Source organism: Aedes albopictus, chromosome 1 (assembly GCF_035046485.1).
Source record: "Aedes albopictus strain Foshan chromosome 1, AalbF5, whole genome shotgun sequence".
Classification (NCBI taxonomy): domain Eukaryota; kingdom Metazoa; phylum Arthropoda; class Insecta; order Diptera; family Culicidae; genus Aedes; species Aedes albopictus.
This window is the reverse complement of record NC_085136.1, coordinates 239,708,386-239,723,479: the sequence shown is the minus strand read 5'-3', so window position 1 is coordinate 239,723,479 and position 15,094 is coordinate 239,708,386. Positions and strand designations below refer to the sequence as shown.

Here is a 15,094-nt window from a genome sequence, read left to right as displayed (position 1 = left end):
CAGTCCTTTGTTTCCATGGTCACTTATGTCGAGAGCTAGGTTTGGAGCCCCATCTGGACCAGGGGGGGGGGGGATTATGCTATCCCCGCACGTTCCTCATCGGTGACACTCCCCTTATCACCAGCGGTGCTGCGATAGGAGAACGAGGACTAGGACCATGACGCGGAGAGAGCTCCTCGATGATCCCCTCCAACATCTATGGAGACTGCTCTGTTAGAGTCATTACACGTCTTGTCTTAGTCCACCAGTAAGCCAGTAGTGGTGTGGCCTCTATTTTCTAGAGGGTACTTGCTTAGATATGTACGCATCGCACGCATGCGAGGCAGCGCTACCAGCTCGTCTCCCGGGTGGAGGGAAAGAGCTCAATAATAACATATTTTTAGATCGAGATCAAAAAGTGATATTGATTTGATTGATATCTATCTATCTATCTATATTAATAAAAATGGAATGGTGTTTGTATGTCACGAATTGGCTCGGGAACGGGACAACGGATCTATACCATTCTTTCAGTGTGTTATTCGTACAGGACTCCGACGTGTTCGTACGAAAAAATAATTGGGAAAATCGACCTGGAACGCACCGAAAACAAAAAAAAAAGTTTGAGATTCTATTGTGCGGGGCATTTTTCTTCAGAGCTGCATTCCAAAAAACACAGTAGGCAGGCAGAACAACGTTTGCCGGGACAGCTAGTCTATCTACACTGTGGTGCATAATTGATCGGACAAACGCCGATTTTCATACAAAATGGCTAAGTTTAAGATGCTGTAACTATGGTTTGCTTTGTTGGATTGAGCTCAATTTTTGACACGGAACTACAAATATGCTGAATTTTGTGTATACAAAGTATAAAATGTTTTCGTTAACAGGTCTGGGCGTGGCAAGGCGTTGAAAATATTGCAAAAGTGATCGGACAGCGGTACCCCTTTGATTTACACGCGTGCCGCTGTCCGATCACTTTTGCAATTTTTTCAACGCCTTGCCACGCCCAGACCTGTGAACGAAAACATTTTATACTTTGTATGCACAAAATTCAGCATATTTGTAGTTCCGTGTCAGAAATTGAGCTCAATCCAACAAAGCAAACCATATTTACAGCATCTTAAACTTGGCCATTTTGTATGAAAATCGGCGTTTGTCCGATCAATTATGCACCACAGTGTATATATAGAAAAATGAGTTTGAAGTCCCTTTGAGGCAACAAAACTCACAAACAGGTGGACCGATCAGGATGACTCTTGCATGGTTTGACTCGTATTCATGGTGGCTGTGTTTATATGTATAAAAAAGTTATGAAAATCAACTGGAAAAGTTGGAAAATTGATGAAATACTGATTTTTCATGATATTGGAAGGAAATCAACACGATCGAAATGAAACCAATCTAGAGTGCGGTGCTGAAATGACCTTAACAGTTGTCAAACCACCACAACCGGGCAAGACAAAGTTTGCCGGGCCAGCTAGTAAGAGATAAAAGTATATTCTTTATTACACCAACGAACCTAACCTCAAAATGACTGACAATTCTCATGTCATTTTGACAGATGTTACATAAGCATGAAAAGGACGACAACAAGATCGATAAAGTAGAATACATAATCCGTCTTTTTCGTGCATATGTGTGATCTTTCAAAATGACTTGAGAATTGTCAAACATTTGCATGGCTAGCTTTGTTGGTGTAATGAAGAATAGGCAGTAGGTATATGCTGCCGTAATTCTGCAAAGTGACGTAAGCGCCATTCAAAATGTCGATATTTTTTGGTATATTATATATAATATCTGGTGTAAAAATAACACTGTGATATGCCTGCTGTATTAGATTGCACGATCTAGTCGTAATCTATCATCTATGGAAAGAAAATTAGAGGATGAGCATGAGTTTTAAGCATAATAACCAGCCGTCTCCATTCCACTCGGTCCATGGCTGTGTGTCTCCAATTCCACACTCTGCGTAGGGTCCGCAGATCGTCCTCCACTTGGTCGACCCACCTAGCTCGCTGCGCTCCACGTCTTCTTGTACCGGTCGGATGACTCTCGAGAACCATTTTAGTCGGGTTGCTATCCGACATCCTGATGACGTGACCCATCCACCGTAGCCTCTCGATTTTCGCGGTATGGACGATGGTTGGTTCTCTCAGCAGCTGATGCAGCTCGTGGTTCATGCGCCTTCTCCAAGTCCCGTCTTCCATCTGCACTCCGCCGTAGATAGCACGCAACACCTTCCGTTCGAAAACTCCAAGGGCCCATTGGTCCTCTGCACGTAGGGTCCATGCTTCGTGCCCGAGCAGAGGAGAATATCAAATTCATAACAATAGAATCACATAGCCTGCTTTTATATCATGATTTATTATTATTAACTTATCAAAGTATCACTTTTTTATAACATGTTTTGTTAGGCAAACTTATTTTGTTATGTTCAAGTTATTGAGATTCAACCACTAAATAACATTTCAGTAATATACTTTGTTGTAGACCAAGTTTTGTTATTATTCTGCTATTGGAAATGTTCAAATATGTGATGAACTATAAACACAACAATAACAAGTTTTCAAATTCACAAAAAGATTCATTGTTATTAAGTTGTTATTGAAACTAACAAAACATGTTGTTGAATTAGTCTTCCAGGAACATTTTTTTGTTATGATTTTTGTTATTTTGTCGCTTATGACAGACAAGTTTATAACATAATAAAATAACATAAAAATTACTGATTTTATTATACAGTTATTATGCCAAAATAACATATTTTATTATGCTGTTGATATTTTCCTCTGCTCGGGTGCACATAGAAGACTACCGGTCTAATCAGCGTTTCATAGATAGTTAAGTTTGTGTAACGGTGAATTTTGTTCGATCGTAGAGTTCTGCGGAGTCCAAAGTAAGCTCGATTTCCTGCCACAATGCATCTCTGAATTTCTCTGCTGGTGTCGTTGTCCGCCATCGTCTCAAATTTACGAGCTTTAATGTCAGCGACACCAAGCATCAGTTGAACGGACTCTGTGAAAATCGTCCCACTCGTGTTTATACCCGCTCTTCTTATTACACCCTCCAAAGCAATGTTGAACAGCAATCACGAAAGACCATCATCGTGCCGTAACCCTCTGCGAGATTCGAAGGGACTCGAAAGTATCCCTGATACTCGAACTACGCACATCACTCGATCCATCGCCGCCTTGATCAATCGTATCAGTTAATCTGGGAAACCGTATTCGTGCATAATCTACCATAGCTGTTTTCGATAGATTATATCATACGCCGATTTGAAATCGATGAACAAGTGATGTGTGGGCATGTTGTATACGCGGCATTTTTGCAACACTTGGTGGAAGGCGAACATCTGGTCCGTTGTAGCGCGTTCACCTATGAATCCATTTCAGACACAAACTCTCTTACATAAAAATTGAGAGAGTATGGCTAATGTGGCCCTTCTCGATGGCATGGACTTTGTCAATTTAAGCCAGCGTAATTCAGTTCGCAATGAGCTGGGACGCACACTCGACTTGACTGCCAATTGATTCTCATCATCCCCCTTCCGGCTATGGCCCTTCCGGCAAGTTCTACTTCACTTGCTCACCCTGCTCGTACCGTGCCAGATGAAGCGAAAGTGCTAGAGAATAACTCCTGGGCGTCCATTAAAAACAACCATTTGAGGAGTGGGAGCTCAAGGTAAAATATCTCCTGTGCGACCATGAAAAACCACCCTCGGCGAGCAGCGGCGATTGAGCCAAGCTATTTAGCACTGTACTTGGAGTAAATGCCAATGCAGAACCCGTAGCTTCCGAGAATGAAAGCACACCCATAATGGAGACACGAGCAAGACAAAATAGAAGAATGCGATCGCCCGAGGATCGCGGCTGGAAGAGGAAATGGTGCAAGAGCGACCTTCCATTCAACGGGCACAGCCCGTACCACGAACGCAGAGCAGAAACGGCAGCAATAGCAATCACCAAGGCCATGCTGCACCTGCCAATGTTGCTGTGGCTGATCGACGTCAGTCACTCACGTTAGCAGGCGTCCGACGGCAGCGGATCATGTGGACGAGGGAGATGAATATGTACGTGATTCGCTGCTATTTTGTCTGCACGAGGATGGAGACGGACATGTCCGGCAGATCAGGGATGCTGGAAATGTTCAACGAGAGATTCCCTCGCTTTGCGAACCAGCTTGACTTGAACAAGCTGTACACACGACAGCGAGCAATTATGTCTCATAATATCAGCCACTTGTCATCCGAATACTACCCCACAGTAAAAAAGCGAGCCAACATCTCTGATCCCCATTATGCGTTGAACCCTATTTTGACAGCAAAAAGTTTGTAAACAGTAAAATTTCTGGACCAACACTTGAAAAACGCGTAATATGTTCCACAACAAAAAAGAAAATTTTCGAAAATACTAGGAGAATTATGAAAAAATCTAATTCTCTTAGCTGAAATATGTTACAATAAATAAAAAACATGTTCAAATTAGGCCGCAATTGGGGATGCAAAGAACTTTTTTGTAAAGAAAAAATATCACTCGTAAACTACGCCTAAATCAAATGTTTGACCTGAAACAGATGATGACTTCAAAAACATGGCCTCATCGCAGCCGGTTGCATAATATGCTCACAGCTGCAGAAGTGGAGTGCATCAAGCTGGAAGCGCAGAGGAAATTGGGAGAGGAGAGGACAAGATCGAGCGATACGTTGAGAAGGAGTTCTGATGGGCTGGATGCATCGAACGCGAGTGAGTGTCGTGATTCGACTGCACCCACTGCTCCAGGACCAACAGCGGATATACAACGACAGCAACTACGAGACGAACTAGCGCTCCACATGGCCACAGCAGTCACGCAGTTCCGTGGGACAGACCCCATGTCCCGGCACCGAATACCAAAGCTGCGGAATTCCTATCGGTTAAAAAGTGCAGTAAGCATCCTAAACCAGGATATTTTGCCACAGTACTTGGAGGCCGTACAGAACCTCGAGGATCTGCAGTTTACGGTGTATTCAGCTGCGGTGACTGTTGTCAAGATGCTGGGATTACGAACGCGCTCGCAAGGAGACGGTGATGGTCGCACACGCCCCAGCACACAAAAACTCGCGTGGATGCGACGTTTGGAGAACCGGATCGCTACATTGCAGACCAAGATTGGTCGATTAACACAGTACAAGCAGGGGAATCGATCAACGAGGCTAGTTCGTTATGTTGCTGAAATTGTGAAGCCCGCAGAACTCACAGAAGTCAACATTACGGAGATCCTCGACACCCATGTACGCGGTTGAGTGCTCTTGCGAAACGATTGCGGCGTTATGGAGAATGTTTGAAGCGGAAAGAACAAAACCGGATGTTCAACATTAACGAAAGGGAGTTCTACAACTGCATCCGAAACGACAAGCCTGATTATGAACAGGGCCTTCCGGAGATTGGCGACGTCACACAGTTCTGGGCCAATCTATGGGAGAACCCTGTCCAGCACAGCGACGATGGGATGTGGTTAGCAGAAGAAGAGCGACAGTGTAATGAAGTTGGAGACATGACCGCGGTCGTAGTAACCGCCCAGGATATACGTGAGGCTACCCGATATACCAGAAATTGCACCAGAACCCGATTTCGTGCACAATTTTTGGTATAATAAAGCTTACAACAATTCACGGGCGGATGGCGGTATGCTTCACCATGGTGCTAGAAGACCCCACGCAGCTACCAGAGTTCATTACAAGGGGTATCACTTATCTTCTGCCGAAGGACCAAAACACAGCTGACCCAGCAAAGTACAGACTAATAACGTGCCTTTCAAGTCTGTACAAAGTGCTGTCGTCGGTAACAGCGAGGAGGATTCAAGCCCACTGCGATGCCAACAACGTGATGACCGAGGAACAAAAAGGGTGTCGCAAAAACACGCAAGGCTGCAAAGACCAGGTCATCATAGATGCAGTCATTGTGGGTCAAGCCACCGAAAAGCAGAGGAACCTGAGTATGGTGTACATCGACTACAAGAAGGCGTACGACTCAGTACCGCACTCGTACCTTCTTAAGGTACTGCAGTTGTACAAGGCAGACGGGAACGTCATCAGGCTGATGCAACACGCTATGGGGATGTGGAGCACATTCCTACAAATTACCGACGGAACAGCTGTGTTGCTGCCCAGAACTCTCAGCATCAGGAGGGGGATATTTCAAGGCGATACCTTTAGTCCCCTATGGTTCTGTCTTGCGATGAACCCCCTCAGCAGAGCACTCAACCAATGCAACTATGGCTACCAACTGAAAAGTGGGGGAAGGAGTACAAGAATAACCCACACCTTCTTTATGGACGACCTGAAGCTGTTTGCGGAATCAGTACAGAGGCTGCATCAATTGTTGCAGCTTGTGACGGTGTTCAGCAACGACATCCCAGCCAACACGAAATCGCATATGATGTAGAATAGGATGCTAAAGTGGAGGCCATATGCGTACATGCTTCCATTTAACCGCGTGTAAAGTGTACGTATATCGCCTCCACTTTTGCATCACATTCAACATCATATACGATCGTGTGTTGACTGGGATCCGGATGGAGTTTGGAATTGACAAATGTCGGTCGATCCATCTTCGCCGGGGTCAAGTAGTGGACGCCAGCTGTTTCCGCGTCAACGCACAGGAGGAGATTCGGAATATGGTTGAAGGCGAAGCGTACAAATACCTCGGCTTCCTGCAACTGAGAGATATTCGCCACACAGCGATCAAGAAGAAGCTGCAGGACAAGTTCTGGCATCGTGTCAACTGTGTTCTGAGGAGCTTTCTATCAGCCGGCAACAAGGTGGAGGCGATCAATACGTTTGCTGTGCCCCTGGGTTGTAAAGTGGACCAAGACTGACCTCGAGGCGTTAGAACGAGCAGTACGAGTGGCGTTCACCAAGCACCGCATGCGCCACCCAAAGTCATCCATCAAGAGAGTCACCCTGCCACGTGCAGTAGGAGGAAGAGGCGTCACCAATATCCAGGCACTATGTGTCTCCCAGATCCAGCAGTTGCGGGCATATTTATAGAAAGCCAGAACCGTCATAAAATGTATTGCACTGTATGTGAAGCTGACCACGGTTACAGCGCCCTGCATCTGGCGCAGGAGGATTACCAGCTGAACTGCGACATCAAGACCGTTGACGAGATGATCGTAGCGTGGAAGCAGAAGGAGTTGCATGGGACGCACCCCCATCAACTGGAGCTCGAGCACATCGATAAGGCGGCGTCGAACGCGTGGCTGGTGCGGGGTAACCTCTTCTCGGAAACAGAAGGTTTCATGGTAGCCATCCAGGACCGGGTAATTGCGACGAAGAACTATCGGCGGAACATATTGCACGAAGACGTGGAGGACCGCTGCAGGAAGTGCAATTCAGTAGGAGAAACGATCGAGCATGTCGTTGCAGGCTGTTCAGTGTTAGCTGGATCCGCCTACCTCGATCGTCACAACGAAGTTGCCAAGATTGTGCACCAACAGCTTGCTTTAAAGCACAACTTGGTCGACAGATTTGTACCCTACTACAAGTACCAGCCGGACCCGGTTCTGGAAAATAGTTGCATAAAGCTGTACTGGGATCGCGAGATCATTACGGACGTCCTCAATCGTGCCTACCGGCCCGACATAGTGGTTGTCCCCGGATCTCTCCTACACACTTAATTTATAATGCCGAATATCGGTTTACGTATGCCGAGATTTGCACAGCCGAGTATTCAGCTAAATGTTTTCATGAGATCTCAGCTTGTAAATGCTGAGAATCAGTATAACATGACTCGTTGCCAAGCAACCTACCAGTTTGTTAGCTGAGTCTCGGTTAAAATTCAGAAACCGAGATCCGCACAGCCGAGCTCGGTGAATAAAACTAAGTGTGTAAGGTCCCTAGACGAGCTGAAATTGAAGAAGGACCTGAACAGCATCCTGAAAGCGGTGATTCTTGGAACCTTTAGTACAGTTAGGCGGTTCCTGAATCACCACAACTGACATCCGAAGCATACTCATTAGGATAAGCATTACAAACCGGCTAATGAGATCCACAGAGCCTACCCAGTCAACACAAGATCGCATATGATGTAGAATAAGATGCTAAAGTGGAGACGATATGCGTACACTTTACATGTGGTTAAATGAAAGCAGGTACGCATATGGCCTCCACTTTAGCATCCTATTCTGCATAATTTACGACTTTGTGTTAGCTGGGTAATCCCCTTTGGCATTCCGATTGCCTGGGGTAGGTGAAAGTTTCCAGCAATTTTTGCTGCGAAGTGCCAAAACTCTATAATAATAATAATAATAGTTCCGGTAATCCAACTTGTCGCTCTTTTCGTAGATGGGACACACGATACCTTCCATCTACTCCTCCGGTAATACTTCCTCCTCTCAAAACTTGGTAATGACCCAGTGTAGTGCTCTCAGCAGTGCTTCTCCACCGTATTTTATTTACTCGCTTGGTAGATGATCTGCTCCAGCGGCTTTGTTGTTTTTCAACCGGCCAACCTCCTCCTCAATCTTACTCGGCGAGTCTTCCTTTTCTGGTTTCCCTCGGGCCCTGAGGTATGCACATAAATCGGATCTGCCAATACCGTATTCGGGGCATTCTCACATTACATGGTTGATATCTCGATAGCCTGCACAACAGCTGCAACGATTGCTATCTGTGAGCCCTATTCGATAGAAATGCGAGCCCAGAGAGTAGTGATTGGACATAAGTCGACACATTATCTTGATACATTCTCGACCCATATCCAATCCCTTGAACCACGTCGTCTTCAATATCTGTGGGAGAATTGAATGTAACCACCTGCCCAACTCTCCTGCATCCCATTTTTATTGCCAACTGACCAAGAAGTGCTGACGAGCGATCGAAAAAAAAAATCATTGAAGGCGATATGACAGTCATAAATATCACCTTCCATAGCGCCCACCTTGGCGAGTGAGTCCTTTTTCTCATTACCCGGGATCGAGCAATGCGAAGGGACCCAAACCAAGGTAATATACCTTCGAGATGTTCAGATCAGGGCCTGTCCGTAAACTACGTAGACTCTGGAGGGGGTGGGGGAGAGGTAATTTAGCCAAAGATTTATCTCCTACACTGTCCAGTCCATGATCCTACGATACGATCCACGAAGTACATATAAATGATAAAAATCCATTTGCCAAAGAAAACTCACACAGAGCTCACAGAACACTTTGCTGAGGAACACTTTCTGTCTTGTGGTTCGTCAAAAAGCAGAAGATGTTATCTCATTCTTAGAAATCACCTGGCATCCCTGATCAAGAGTGCTCGTTTGCTGCATTTGTATCCGCGAGAAAGCACGATGCCAGTGATTGAGCGTTGATTGAGTTCGTGTTGAATCCTAATGAGTCAAGTTCTAAAACCCTTTCTTGCTAGTTAGTAGTGGCAATCCCGAAGAGGAGTGAGCAAATGTGCTGAAAAGACTTCAACCATGCCGGCGGCGCGGCGATGGGTCGCTAACGTCGAGTTTTAAAATGATATTTGCATTGCAATTAAGCGAGGTAAACATTGTTTGGGGTGAGCGATGGGATAGGCAAGTCAAGCGGAGAGATGCTAATCAGTTGAAAAGTGCAATCGATGGTTATGATGTTGATGCGTGTCATTGTGGCTTATTTGCCGCAGATCATGCAAGGCGGTTCAGAGTACGAGTTAACGAGCTGATTATGGATGGTTTTGCGAGTCATATTCTGGCGGCTTGTTGAACACAAAGTGATTGATAGGGTGCCCACATACTATATTGCTTTATTTTTTGGTATATGATGTTTATGCAATGTACCTATCTCACTTTGTATTCAATATTGTGTGCCGAAATAAAGAAAAATAGTCCATTACCACATAGAGAACAGGTCTCCAAACTAGAACAAAGTGCCTCCTCTCAAAAGCTGTGTTAATTTTAATACTTTTCGTAAATCCTCTTGACTTCCTTTGTGCCTGCCAGACGATAAACACAAGCAAAATGGCCATTGTCAGAAGAAGCTCTCAGTTAATAACTGAGGAAGTGCTAATTGAACATTATGCCAAGAAGAAGGCTTTGTCCTAGTTCGGAAGTTAAGCCAAGAAGAAGAACCGAAATAAATTATAAAAACTGTTTCCAAGCAATGATCTTCAACTGCTGAGAACAGTTGAGGCATAGATTTTTTTTCTATTGGAATAGTTCAAAGAAATTGTGGTAAAATAGAATAAAAATTCTTATATCTATCAAGATTGCCAGTTATAATATGCTCCGAGTCCGCATTAAAGACAAGTGCAAAAATAACTTCATTCTTGCACGTTGCACCTAATCATGGACCCGTCCCATCGTTTTATCTTCACCGCAATCCCCAAGTAATCACCCGTAAAATCGATTTATTTAATCAGCTCCAACCAGCAATAATCGTACCGTTATTGCTCGGTAGACAAAGTTGCAGCCAACAGGCACTGATTAATCCGGTGCAATCACCATTGAATAATTTCTCGTTTACAAAACAAACGCACCAATATATAATCGGCTCTAATGGTGGAGCCACCACACACCGACCGTTCTGTGCCCCAAAAGCAACCCACCGCACCGTCTCGTGCGATTAGGATTAATGTAGCGTTTCTCCTTGTTGCAACGAGTTTGAACAGTGGGCAAACCTAAGCAATACGACAACTGTGGAGTGTAGGCGCTGGAGGACCATCATAGACGTTACTATACGAGCTGCCCGAACGGAAGGAAATAGTCAACACCCGCACAACACTGCAGCTTGTTGGGATAAATTTCGTTCTGTCTGGTCTGCCCATCGATATCTTTGCACTCCAAAACTTCTTCTGCCAACCGGATCATTTTCACACAAATTTTGTTATGTTTTTGTCCAGCATTATTGCAGCATGTTTGCCCAGCATATCTGTCCAGATTTAGCCATATTAAGGTGATTGGGTTCACCACTAGATTGCAGCGAGTTTGTGGTTCGTCCTTCACCTTCACAAACTGTTCTCCAGTGGTGGGAATACTCACTTGCAAAAAGTTATACTCACTTGCTACTATCTCAGTTTAGAAGCATGCTATCAAAAAACTGTGTTTGAAGAAATTTTACATTGTAGTTTTATCTAAAATTTTCCGAATAAAGTAAGAGTCGCACACGCCTACGAAAGTCGTGAGAGAGCTGTGCCGACCAAAAAGCAAATATTTTCTTTAAGTTGGAAAAACTACTCTGGCAAATCTAATTCAACCTTCAGATTCCCAAGTAATTCTATCTATTCTTTTTAATATTCTGTAACATTTTTTGGCGTATCTAGTGAAATTAGTTGGCGCCAAGTTGATTCTATTTATTTTGTTAATTTTTCAGAAACATTTTTTGGCGTATTTAATCGGAAATTTTGAGTTAGGGGGACAAGTGGCCCCCCTTGCCCCCCTTTGTCACCTCCAATGGCTGTGACCACGAGGTGAGTATAACTTCCACTCATTTTACTAACCTCGTGCTCACCGCTTTCTCACGACTTTCGTAGGCTTGTGCGACTCTTACTTTATTCGGAAAAAGTTTAGATATCACTGCAATGTAAATGTCATGCATACACCGTTTTTTGATAGCATGCTTCTGAACAGAGATAGAAGCAAGTGAGTATAATTCTTGCAAGTGAGTATTCCCAACACTTCTGTTCGTCTGAACGCTGACAGGGATCGCCCTTAGCACTCGCCCTTCGATCACTCCAAATGCTTGCCAACCATTCTCGAGCATGATGCTCAGTCTCATGAGGACCATCGGTACCAATACGAATCCGTGGAGCTGATTCGCTGACAAGTGTAGCATTCCGTAAAAGACGTGTTGTTTTGTTATGGTCTAGTACACAAGTGACGTTTATTCAAGTTGCTCCTAAATCATAGCCTACTACCCAAGCAACACACATGTTATATAAGAGTTTCGACAGCGCAAGTTTTGGTTGTATAGAAGTTAATTTTACGTAATTCCAACATTGTGTCGGAATAACGTCAAATAAACTTATATACCACCAAAACTTGCGCTGTCGTAGCTAATATATAACATGTGTGTTGCTTGGGTACATCTCTCCTTATCTTTAATAAAATGGTAAGGGGCTGTTCATAAACCACGTAGACCAACATTTGGTCATCTCAGACCCCCCCCCCCTCCCCCCTCGTAGACTTTTGTCCATACAAAAATTTTGAAATTTGTATGGAGCGTAGACTTTGGCCAGACCCCCCCTCCCCCCAAAAAGTCTACGTGGTTTATGAACGGCCCCTAATGCCAATTCGGTATAATTTTAAACAAACTATAACTATGGAAATGTCAATAAGTAATTGTATCTTCATAAAATTGCTACTATCCCTTATGCTTGTTTTATTGTTCTTTTCCTCATCTGAGAAGGTTACTGATTATTTGATGTATTTTCATGACGCCCGCCGATTCTCCAATTTTCTGTCTGGCAATTTTCGACAGGATTTAGCCTTGTTGCTTGAAAGTGGTAAGGATGCGTTCTTGAATCTGTTCATAAGAAATGTTTACGTGAATAGATCAACATCAAAACATATATAACATTGCAATATACTTAGCCATTCTCTTTTAAACCTTCTTTAAAACATGTTTTATTTATTTATTTATTTATTTGTTTTACCATTTCGTTCACTTCATTCTTCATCCGCCTTTACAACGTTACTTCGTGACTTCATTACCATTTTCATTCAACCTTCATTTCTGAAATAAAACTTAGAAAGCTATCTCGTGTGATGAATGTATATAGAATAAACTATTAAATGTGCTCAAATATGTCTCGTTGTGAATTTTCATTATAATAAAACTTGTCTGTCTTCTATATATGTAATAGGATATCTGTGGAATACTGCCATCTCATAGTAGACAGCTACAACTAATCAAAATCATAATTTTCCCAAAATGGTGATGGGCAAGTACAAATTTCTTACTTGTGTTTTATTCAAGAAATTAATTAGTTATTCAAGTATGTAATTCAATATTATAATTTTATGCTTCTACTTCAATCAATGATACCGACGAACATTCGATTTCTTACTCAATCGGCTGAATTTCCACGATCTCCCTGCGTTTTCATTTTAACAGAAATGGACCAGGATTCATTTGATTCCTCTTCATTTCATGTGGAGAAGTAGACCGGAATCAATGTTCCCTTTACTTTCTTCTATCAACCCAGGAGCGGACCGGACGATCTGTTTTATTCCTTCATTCCATACTTGAAATGGGCCGAATTTCCACAGTCTCCCTACGTTCATTTTACAAAAACGGACCGAGATTTCCATATCCCCTTCGTTTCTTATGGAGATGTAGACCGGAATCAGTGTTCCCTTTACTCTCTACTTATCAACCAGGAGTAGACTGGATGATTTGTGTTATTCCTTCATTTCATTTTAAAAATGGACCGAATGTTCATAATCCCTGAATCAAACCAGGATATTCATATCCTCTTTGTTCGTTATGGAGAAGTAGACCGGAATTACTCAAAGCATCCCCTTTACTCTCTACCAGTAATACTTAAGCAGATTAGACTACTAATGTTCCTTCATTTCTTTTTAGAAATGGGCCGAACTTTTACATCTTCATATTCATATACTTAAATGATCCGGACTCCTGCAACCTCTCTGTTTTTTTTAGATCTTCCTTTTTCCTTTTTACTTTTATTTGTTCTAACTGCTGCACTTTTTTTCTAATCATCTTATTATGTTTATTCAAGGCCGTATTTTCCCAATATCCCTACATTTCTTATTTCAGAGACGAAACAGGATTTCTTAATCTTCTGCGATTCATGTAGAGATGTAGACCGGAATTACTCATTATTCCCTATACTCTCTACTGGTATCTTAAAAGCTTGCCAAACAAACATTCAATTCATCTTCATTTTATACTAGAAATAAATAGAGCTTCTATAAACTCACCAAACTATTTTTTTAGTTAAACGGGCTTGGATTTTCGTATCTTCTTGTTTTTTTAAGGCTCAAATAATCATCATTCAGTCATCAACAATCATCAATTTTTCAAAATAAAAAACGTAATTTAAAATTATTTCACTGTTATCCAGATGGTGAAGAGAGTACAGTGTTCAATTTTTAATTATATTGATTGAGTTTTCAGCAAGAAAACTGCTTTTAAGTTTTTGCTAAACGATGATGGTTTGTTTCCTCTAAGCGTCATCTCCTTTACTTTTTTGTTTAAAGTAGATTTCCAAGCTTTACATTTGCATAATAAGATTCTTATGTAGTTCTGAAGTGTCAAGAGCCCTCGCGAATGTATTCGCTTCAGCCTTATTCAAGCAATCAAGAGTTATACAGAGTTTGACTTTGTTTCTAAGGAAATTTGTTTTTCCTAATCTAGACATATCTGAGTATATGCTTATTGCTCAGCTTTCCACTTAAAATTCATCATCCAAATAATATAATTTATTCTTGCAGTTGTTTAGATTCTTTTCACTTTTTTTCCGTTACAATATTTTTTTTCGAAAAACTGCGTTTTGATTTCATTAAAAATAGTAATAAAAAATAACTACCAATTGATCGGACGATCATTCGCGAATTTAGCACAAACCTACAAATGTCATTTATATTTTTTTCATTTTTTTAGTGTCTATAAATTACCATTTAACTACAACGTGAACATCGTATCTGTTACTCATATCAGCTTGTAAATTTAGTTAATCAAACTTCTAAACCCTGTTCAATTGATTTACTAAATTGAACTAAACCTCAGTAGCGTCTGTAGAACTATCAATGAAAATGTGCCCTTTTTATTCGATCATCAAAAATCCTTTCTTTTGAAGCGAATAACACTGCGTAGCAAATGTTAGTTATCATAAGAAAATAAAAGCAAACCCACTCTCCCACAAAGTTATTGTACTGTACATATATACCTTTTATGGTGAACGTGACAAAGACACAATCAATCAATGTCACCAACATCAGTTTTCATTTTAGTATTCGTAATTAGCCCAACTCTTTTTTTTTATTTGAATGATTTATTAACCAACAAACCCACAACTCAGCTAGTCTATTTCCGCTGTATATATTCAAGCGTGAAACTTGTTTCAACGGTCGTTATGACTAGAAAAATGTTATTAATAAGGATAGTTAGTACATTTCTATAACGAAAATGTTGTTACACAT

General features: G+C 42.1%; 1 pseudogene; it reads left to right on the top strand.

Annotated features, from left to right (window-relative positions):
• LOC134291360 (uncharacterized) overlaps positions 1-7,961 on the top strand; it is a 42,374-nt pseudogene extending 34,413 nt beyond the window's left edge.
• The last annotated feature ends 7,133 nt before the right edge of the window (positions 7,962-15,094 follow it).